Raw genomic sequence first — 8,486 nt, forward strand, 5'->3', positions numbered from 1 at the left:
ACATAGGACAGAGGGGATGATTCAGCCTGTAATAGCTCCCAGGATCAGGGGAGCAGAAAGCTACCTAAGCTCCCCATCTAGGTGGTCCATAGCAGTGCTTGGTGCTCCTGGGGATCCGGTCCTGAATTATACTTGGTTCCTTTCCCATCATTATCAACAGTAACAATTTTGGCTAGCAAATTCTATTCTTTTGTATGTATATTCCATTCTGTACAATTCCATTGTTTTCAACTTCTGCTCTGTGACATCTGTGCTGCCCAATTGTCTTTAAATGCATGGATGTGAGAAGTAAAGGGAAAAGTCGGCATTCCTTGCCATCATCACAGTTCCTACAATACTGTCTATAATGCATTCCAATACTTGAGAAGGCTTTCACTTCAATCTCCAAAACCCCCTGCCATATGATTTTTCTGGCCCCAGGGCTCACAGATGCAAAAGGTGGTGGTGGGGGGGGGGGGTCCATAAGGTAATTCTTTCATGAGGTCATCCCTGACTCATCTCTGGGTTGGGATTTCCCCTTCTCCATGGTCTTGTAAACTGGTTTCTTCCTACTGTATTGAGAATCAAGGTGATTCCTCTAGATGCTTTGCTTTTTAATGGGTATCAATGGACCACTCTCTCCCCTAAAGGCTGTAGCTGTTGCTGTGGGCGAAACTCAGCCCGTGTACACCTACATCTTAGGTCGGCATAAGTTATGTTGCTCAGGGGTGTGAATAAGCCACCCCCTCCCCCGAGCGATGTGAGTTACACTGACCCAAGCACCAGCGTGAAGAATGCTGTATCCGCAGGAGAGCTTCTCCAGTGACATAGCTACCGCGGCTGGCAGTAGTTGGAATACTTGAGTCGACAGGAGAGCTCTCGCCCAGTGGGTTAGAGAACCTGCTCTTGCAATGCTGCAGCTGCACCGCTGTAAACTCTGTCACGCAGCCACAGTCTCAGCAAGGGCCGGTGGCTCTTACTCTCCTGGGACGTGTCCCAGCCACGTGAGAGTTATGTAACATCCATGTACAGACGTTACTTGTAACATGAGAAATGCAGAATTAGCATATGAGTAGTGGACTCATCCATTCACCAGCATTTCGGAACGTCCAAACACTACATATTTTAGTGGAATGTTCACAAAATGTTAATAACGTTCCCCCAGCATTAAGTCTGACAGACTCTCAGTTGATACGTAGGCCTAGAGTTGGCCTAAGCCTGCAGCATCACACCAGCTTCCTTTTTGGCTCCCAGGTTGGCTGAGTGTCTGACTCCTTCTCTGGTTTTAAATCATCTTTTTCCCCTGGCTCTGGGGCTCACAGAGTCTTTGACTCTTGCTCTGGGTTTAAATGACCTAATAAGAATGCCAGAAGAGAAAAAAAACTATTATTATTTAAGGAATAATTGTCTTCATTCACCTGCCTGACCATTTAGCTACATAGCCATTTGTTTTCTAATATATATTAACACAAATGAAAACTTTGTTTAACAATAGTTAATTCTGCAAGAGACAAAACCTTTAAAGCATGGAAAGGGGAAAGTCTCCAGTATTCATTTCCACCTTCGCATCATCGGCTGCACCGTTGATAACACACGGCAACACTCCATCTCCAACAGTTACTGAGAGCAGGATGCAACCCAACTTCTCACAAATCTCACACTCTAATGCAAACTTTAACGCCTACTTTATTCTCCCTTGTAGGAAGAAATTGGCACATCAGACAGTTGCACAGTCCATGCATGTATAACATTATTCTACCTTAACAGCACTTGGATTGCAGTCAAGATTTTGCATTAGAGTGTGAGCAACAGAGGACAGCTGATCCTGTGGTTAAGTGTCTGGACTGGGACTCAGGAAATCTGGGTTTAATTGCTCGCTTTCGCACAGACTTTCTGCGTGACCTTCAGCAAGTCACTTAATCTCTTTGATTCACTTTCCCATCTGTCAAATGAGTGTAATCAAGTTTGCTTAAACTGTAAACTTGTTGGGGGAGAGCCTGTCTCTTATTCGGTGTCTGTACATCACCTAGCACAATGGAGCTCTTTGATAGATGACTGTGACATGCTGGGAATCAGGAAGCCTGGATCTATTCCCAGCACTGACAGAAGAGGGTATTCTAGTGGTTGAAGTGGTGGTTATGGACAGCATAGCCAAGCAAACATATTTGGCACGTGCATTCTGAAAGGCAGCATGGCTAAGTGGGTGAGACTTGGATCTGTATATTAGAGACACTTCACCTGAAGGCACCTTGTGAGACCTCTCCTTTACCTTATTTGTAAAATGGTTGAGTGATACCTCCGACTGAGAGAGCCACGGCCACCACTTGAGTCCTTTTCCCATCCCTACAGTGAGAGTCAGGAGGAGAAGGACCAAAGAACTGTTGCTCCAGGAGCGTAAGAATGTCTGTTGTCGTCTGCCTTCAGCCATTCTGGAACCCCACAGCTCCTCCTCCAGCCAGGAAGGAAGAGCAGCTGCTCAGAATGAGGCTCAACCCAGAAAGGAGAGAAGAGTAAAGAACAATGAGGTACCTGAGATGCCAGAGCAGATCAGCAAGGGACCTAGCTGCCAGCAAGGGACTGGAGATGCCAATGAGGGACCAAAGATTCCAGTTTTTTCCTGTATAGGTGGCTCTTGGATCTGCACTAGTGCCAGCTCAGACGTGCCCAAAGCTAGGAGCACAGCAGAACCAGAAGGTTCTTATATATCTGTTTATTTTTAAATTGATTTTGTATTTTGGGGGACAGGGGAAGGAGCACAGAAGCCCAGTCAATGTGTGAAACTCATTGCCAGGGATGTTGTGAAGGCCAAAAGTATAAAAAAAGAATTAGATAAGTTCATAGAGGATAGGTCCATCAGGAGCTCTGAGCCAAGATGGTCGGGGCACAATCCCATCCTCCAGGTGTCCCAAAACCTCTAATTGCCAGAAGATGGAGTGGTTGACAGGGGATGGATCATTCAAAATTGCCCTGTTCTGCTCATTCCCTCTGAAGCATCTAGCACTGGCCACTGTCAGAAGACAGGATATATTGGACTAGATGGTCCGTTATTATTGTCTGACCCAGTATTGCCATTCTGAAGTTCTTAAGCCTGAGTTATGAGCTTGCTGGAGTCAGTGAAGTGTCCTTTAGAATCTACTATAGTACACTCTTGCTATAACACCCTCGAGATGGGATCTAGGGACCAGAGATCCAGAGTCCTTGTAGTCCTGGGGCCATGGCCAGGGACAGAAAGAGTCTGTCCGGCCCCAGGGCAGGAGAAGCTGTAAGCTCCCACAGTGGCCCCACTACCCTGCCTCTTTTCCTAAAATGAACCCCTGGTTATACTGAACAACCGGCTTGGATTCCTAGAGTTTTGTTATGTGAAGGGGCACTGTAGGTGATGCAGTGAAAAGCTGAGTAAGTAACTGAAGAGCCTTGCAAGAAGTCCAACAAAGAACAAGAATCTCTGTGTACCAGACCAGGCTACTCCTTGTAGCCTGGATGCACACAATGCTCTATATAGCTAACATGAACCCTGGCTGCTGGACTCTTAGCCAGCCCCTGCAGAAACAACCTGAGTGCCCTTAGCTCATAACGAAGACTTGACAGTACTGCACAGTATTCAAAAGTTGCACCAGTTTATCTAAATTGTAAGAAGACACCTTTCTTCTTAGTGTGGACACAGCCAGTGATGCCATCCTAGACACAGGATTTGTCCGCTTCTCCGGCAGACATTTCTGTGTTTTTCCCTACACATGAAACACCCTTTCTGAGCTTGCCTGCAGTGCCAATTAATTCTTCACGTTCAAATCCCTCCTTGCAGGCTCACTGCTATCATGATGATACTGGAAACTAGCCAGCTATCCTGGCAGGGTAACAGGGTATCTCTTTGATAATGCAAAATAAAAATGGAACTCCTTTCAGTTAAAGATATTTTTGTACTCTCAGGACATCACAGTCTGGCTTCTTGAAATTGTACAGCTGGATCTTCTGAACTGCACCTGAGTTCCATCCAATCTAAATGCCAAATGAGGCAGGGGTCATGAGGCTGGAATATCTGCATGTACTTAATGAAGTTAAAGCCTTTGGGCATTATTGTCCAAAACATTACATCTGTAATTGGAAATATGCCCCAAACTCAGTGTAACAGCTGTTGTGCTATTTTCCTGTGAAAAATAAAGTGAGAAAGAGGTACGACTTACCATGTCCTGAAGGTTGTAAATCCAGATTCCGTAACGGAAACAAGAGTGCTAAACACTCCAGAAATTGCTGACAAGTGGATTCTCTTTACTTTGTTTGTTTGAATTAATAATTTTCTAATTTTGCTCACTGTATCTTCTGTTTGATTCATGCTGCTGTACTCCTCCCTTGTAATAACAAACTGTACAAATAACTCATCTAAGACATTATCAGGGTCTCTTCAGAGAATTTTGATTAACTCTTTGCGTTTGAGTAGAACTGAGTGTTTATCACTAGTGGCTGATGCTATAGAATTACATGCAACTGCAATAATTTAAAAAAAAAAAAAAAAGGTTTTTCCTAAGCTGCAAGAAATAGGTTTTGTGAAGCCTGGTCTCCATACAGTATTTGTACCAATTTAACTGTGTCACTTAAGGAGTAATTTTTTACTGATAAGAGTTAAATTGGTGCAACCGTTAGTGTGGATGCCATTTGTGACAAAGCTCTGTCCTTGCCTCCATGGGTCCCGCGTTTCCTGGAGGATTTCGCGAGCCTCAGAGGCTCACTGTGACCCTCCACGTAACCCTTCTCTCTCTAGAGGCAAGGGTCACAGTCTACTGAGCCATTTTCATCATAAGCCAGCGAGGGAGGTGAGGAGAAGGTACCCTCCCCTGCACAGTCTCCGTTGTCTTCCAGTCTCAGTGATGAATCAGGGGACAGTTAAACCAGTACAATGGGGAGCAGGGGGGACAAAGGGGCAGGGAGTTCAGGGGGAGGGGTAAAGAATGGGGGGGATTTAGGAGAGGGCCATGGTTGGGGAGGGCACAGTTTACATGGGTAGGGAAGGGGGAACTCCAGAGAGTGGAGAGAAGCAGATTTGAGAGAAGGTTGTGGGGAAGAAAAGGGGCAGGATTCATGGAGCCAAGGGGAAGGGCCCTGTGGGATGTTGGGAGGGATCAGAGGGGAGAAGAGAGTTCAGAAGGCAGCAGATGTGGGGGAGTCAAGAGGAGGGAGGTTAGGAAGATGTACAGGGGGAAGGAGCAGCTCAGCATCAGTGAGGAAATTTAGTGAAGGGGTTTTCATGGGGTGGCACTTCTCAGGCCTTTCCCAGGCCCCTGGCTCTGGCAGCTGCCACTCCCCCATCAACCCCATCTGGGCCCCTCTGCCCTGGGCAGCGAGCTCTCAGGACAGGGCTGTTTGCTTTGCAGCCTCAGCCCCCTGTTGATTCCCTGCCCCAGGGGAGCTGCTGCCCCATCCCCCTCAGGCGGAGCAGTTCTCGGCTGACAGGACAAAGGGAGCAACCGGCGAACAAGCATCCATGAAAGGACTGGATTGCTACCTGCTCCAGGGTGGGGGGACATTGCAGCCACTGGAGGTGGCAATAGACCAGGGAGTTTAGGTCAGTCCCATTCCCTTCCCCTGTGATGCCTCCCAGGGATACCCAGGGCTGAGAGACACTTCGCTACCACCTGCCCTCCGGGTGAGGAAGCCTTGTCGGTGCATGCCAGGGGGTCACTCCCCAACACAAGCACTCCCCTCTAGGCCTCTGCAGGTCTTGCTCTCTCGGTATAGATGAGTGATAAGCACACACCAACCCTCGAGCATCTCTCTGGAGTGTCCAGCCCCTGAACCACCAGACCTGGTGTTCCCAAACTGCATCTTATCAGTTACACCACACTACACAGCTCCATTGAATACTCCGCACTCAGACTTGTTCACACAGAAAGCAAGTATGTTTATTTAACACAGGGATTCAAATGATAAGAAGTAGAAATATTAGAAACAAAGGGTTACATATAAAATAAAATCATGACATGCATAGTCGACCCTCAACTTGATTAATAGGACATTGTCCTGTCATAAGAGCAAAAGCTTGCCCCAAATCCTTCCAGCCAGGTGTGGCTGTGATCTTCTATTCATGAGACTAGCATGCAGTCCTCTTGTCTCCTCAGTGGGAAGATTCAGAGTTTGTCTCTTTATCTACAGTTATCGTCTAAAACTCCATTGTGTGCGCTTGGAGGATAATTCCCGCTGCTTGTCTTTTCCTGTCCAGGACACTCTGCGAGCACTTGATTAACATTTTGCTCAGACTGTAAATGGGTGCCCATTGTGAACCATACAGTACTCAGCAAACATGCAGATAAACCGATAAACATCTCTTGTCTGAAAGAAACCTGTTTTTCACCTTTTCTCACCAGTCCCAAGTCATAAACCTTAAGAACATGATTTTCAGTCTATATACATAACTCCTTACATGTTATCTGTACATACATTTTGCAATGATTAAGATGACCAGTGTGACACAGGCTTTCAGTAGAGATGTGGTATGATACTCTTTGGTGGACTAGTATGTAGATATCAGGCCCAGGGGATCCCTGAAATCCTAATGCACCCCTGTGTCCTCTGCCAGTTGGCACCAAGAAGTCCCTGGGTCACACACCCCCATCTGTGTCCCAGTAACACTCATGCTACTGACCAGGGAAGTCCCTCAGAGTAGAAGAGACTGGGATAAAGGGGAGCAAGGCTCAGGGTGGGGAGGACTGAGTCCCAACCCCGCAGGGTCTCAATTACTCTGTAGGGACAGCTCTGCTCTGGTGCTGCAGGAGCTCAGGGTGAGAGCTGGGGTGTCCTCCATGGGTTCAGGCAGGGGCTCATTCACTGCAGGGAGTCAGGGTGTCCACAAGGCACTAAGTGCCGTCCAGGGTATTTACTAACCACTCAGGAGAATGGGGCCAAGGAGCATATGGGGATTTGCCAATGATTCTGTTTTTTGGGGAGGGGAATTGTGGTGAGGCTCCAGGGAAAGATGATTACTGGGTTGTGCAATGGCAGGGGCTATTTGGTGCAGATGAGCACGAGGGGTGGCCCCTGGGGAAAGACACAGAAAAGAGAGTGACACTAAAATATCAGGTTTCAGAGTAGCAGCCGTGTTAGTCTATATTCACAAAAAGAAAAGGAGGACTTGTGGCACCTTAGAGACTAACAAATTTATTTGAGCATAAGCTTTCGTGAGCTACAGCTCACTTCATCGGATGCATGAAGCTCACGAAAGCTTATGCTCAAATAAATGTGTTAGTCTCTAAGGTGCCACAAGTCCTCCTTTTCTTTTTACTAAAATATCAGGGACAGAGATCGCAATAGCCAGAGAGGATGGGAAGAGGGAGGGGTGTTGCCTTGAGGACACTAGAGGGAGCCACTTCCCCATCCAGCCACCTTCTCAGGCCAGCAGTTGAGAAAGGGGACATGGGCAGGGAGAGCAGCGGGGGTCCTGGGCTGGGGTGACTGCAGAGAGTTTGGGCCGGAAATGCTATTATTGATTATTTTTATCTCTACACATTTCAATCAATGTCTCTATTTTTCTTTTATTTAATCCTCTTATTTCCTCTTTAACTGTAGAAAATCTTCCTTCTGGGGCTAAGGTTTAGCTGCATCCCTTGGGGACTGTTCCAGCAACTCAAAAGAGACCTTCTATTGACTGTGGGAACTATGGCCAACCCAACATTCCATAACAGATAAAAAGTATCTTTTCCCCAATTTTTATTCCATTTTCACATCCCAGTCCCTTAACTTGCTATCAGTCTGTGACACACTCTAAGACAGTAAGTGGCTGAACTTGGGGTCTGGGGAAGGTCTAACATGATCCTGGATGCATAAGGTGCTGACGCCATGGGAGTTGAGGCGGGAACTTTGGGGAAGGCAGTGGGATGGGGGCGGGACAGGGGTGGGAAGAGGCAGGGCAGGGATGAGGCCTCAGGGAAGGGATGGAGTGGGGGTGGGGGGCAGAGGGGGGTTGGTGCCTATGCTGAGATGTATAAACAAAGAAGTATCAAGGAGGATTAGGGAGATATTACTTCTGTATATGCCAATGGTGAGACCATTACTGGGACATTGTGTCCAGTTCTGGTGTCCATCGTTTAAAAAAAGTGTGTTGGAAAATTGGAGAGGTTTCAGAAAAGATCTGCAAGAATGATTCAAGGTTTGAAAAAACCTGCTTTATACCAAGAGACTTGGAGCTCAATGCATTTACTTAACAAAAGAGAAGGTTGATCATGATCTATAACTACTAAAGAAGAAAATAACAGATAGTAGAGGCCTCTTGAGTCTAGCAAACAAATGACAGGTTTCAGAGTAACAGCCGTGTTAGTCTGTATTCGCAAAAAGAAAAGGAGTACTTGTGGCACCTTAGAGACTAACCAATTTATTTGAGCATAATCTGATGAAGTGAGCTGTAGCTCACGAAAGCTTATGCTCAAATAAATTGGTTAGTCTCTAAGGTGCCACAAGTCCTCCTTTTCTTTTAGCAAACAAATGTAGAACAAGATCCAATGTCTGGAAATTGAAGTTAAATT

Source organism: Natator depressus, chromosome 6 (genome assembly GCF_965152275.1).
Source record: "Natator depressus isolate rNatDep1 chromosome 6, rNatDep2.hap1, whole genome shotgun sequence".
In the NCBI taxonomy this organism is placed as follows: domain Eukaryota; kingdom Metazoa; phylum Chordata; order Testudines; family Cheloniidae; genus Natator; species Natator depressus.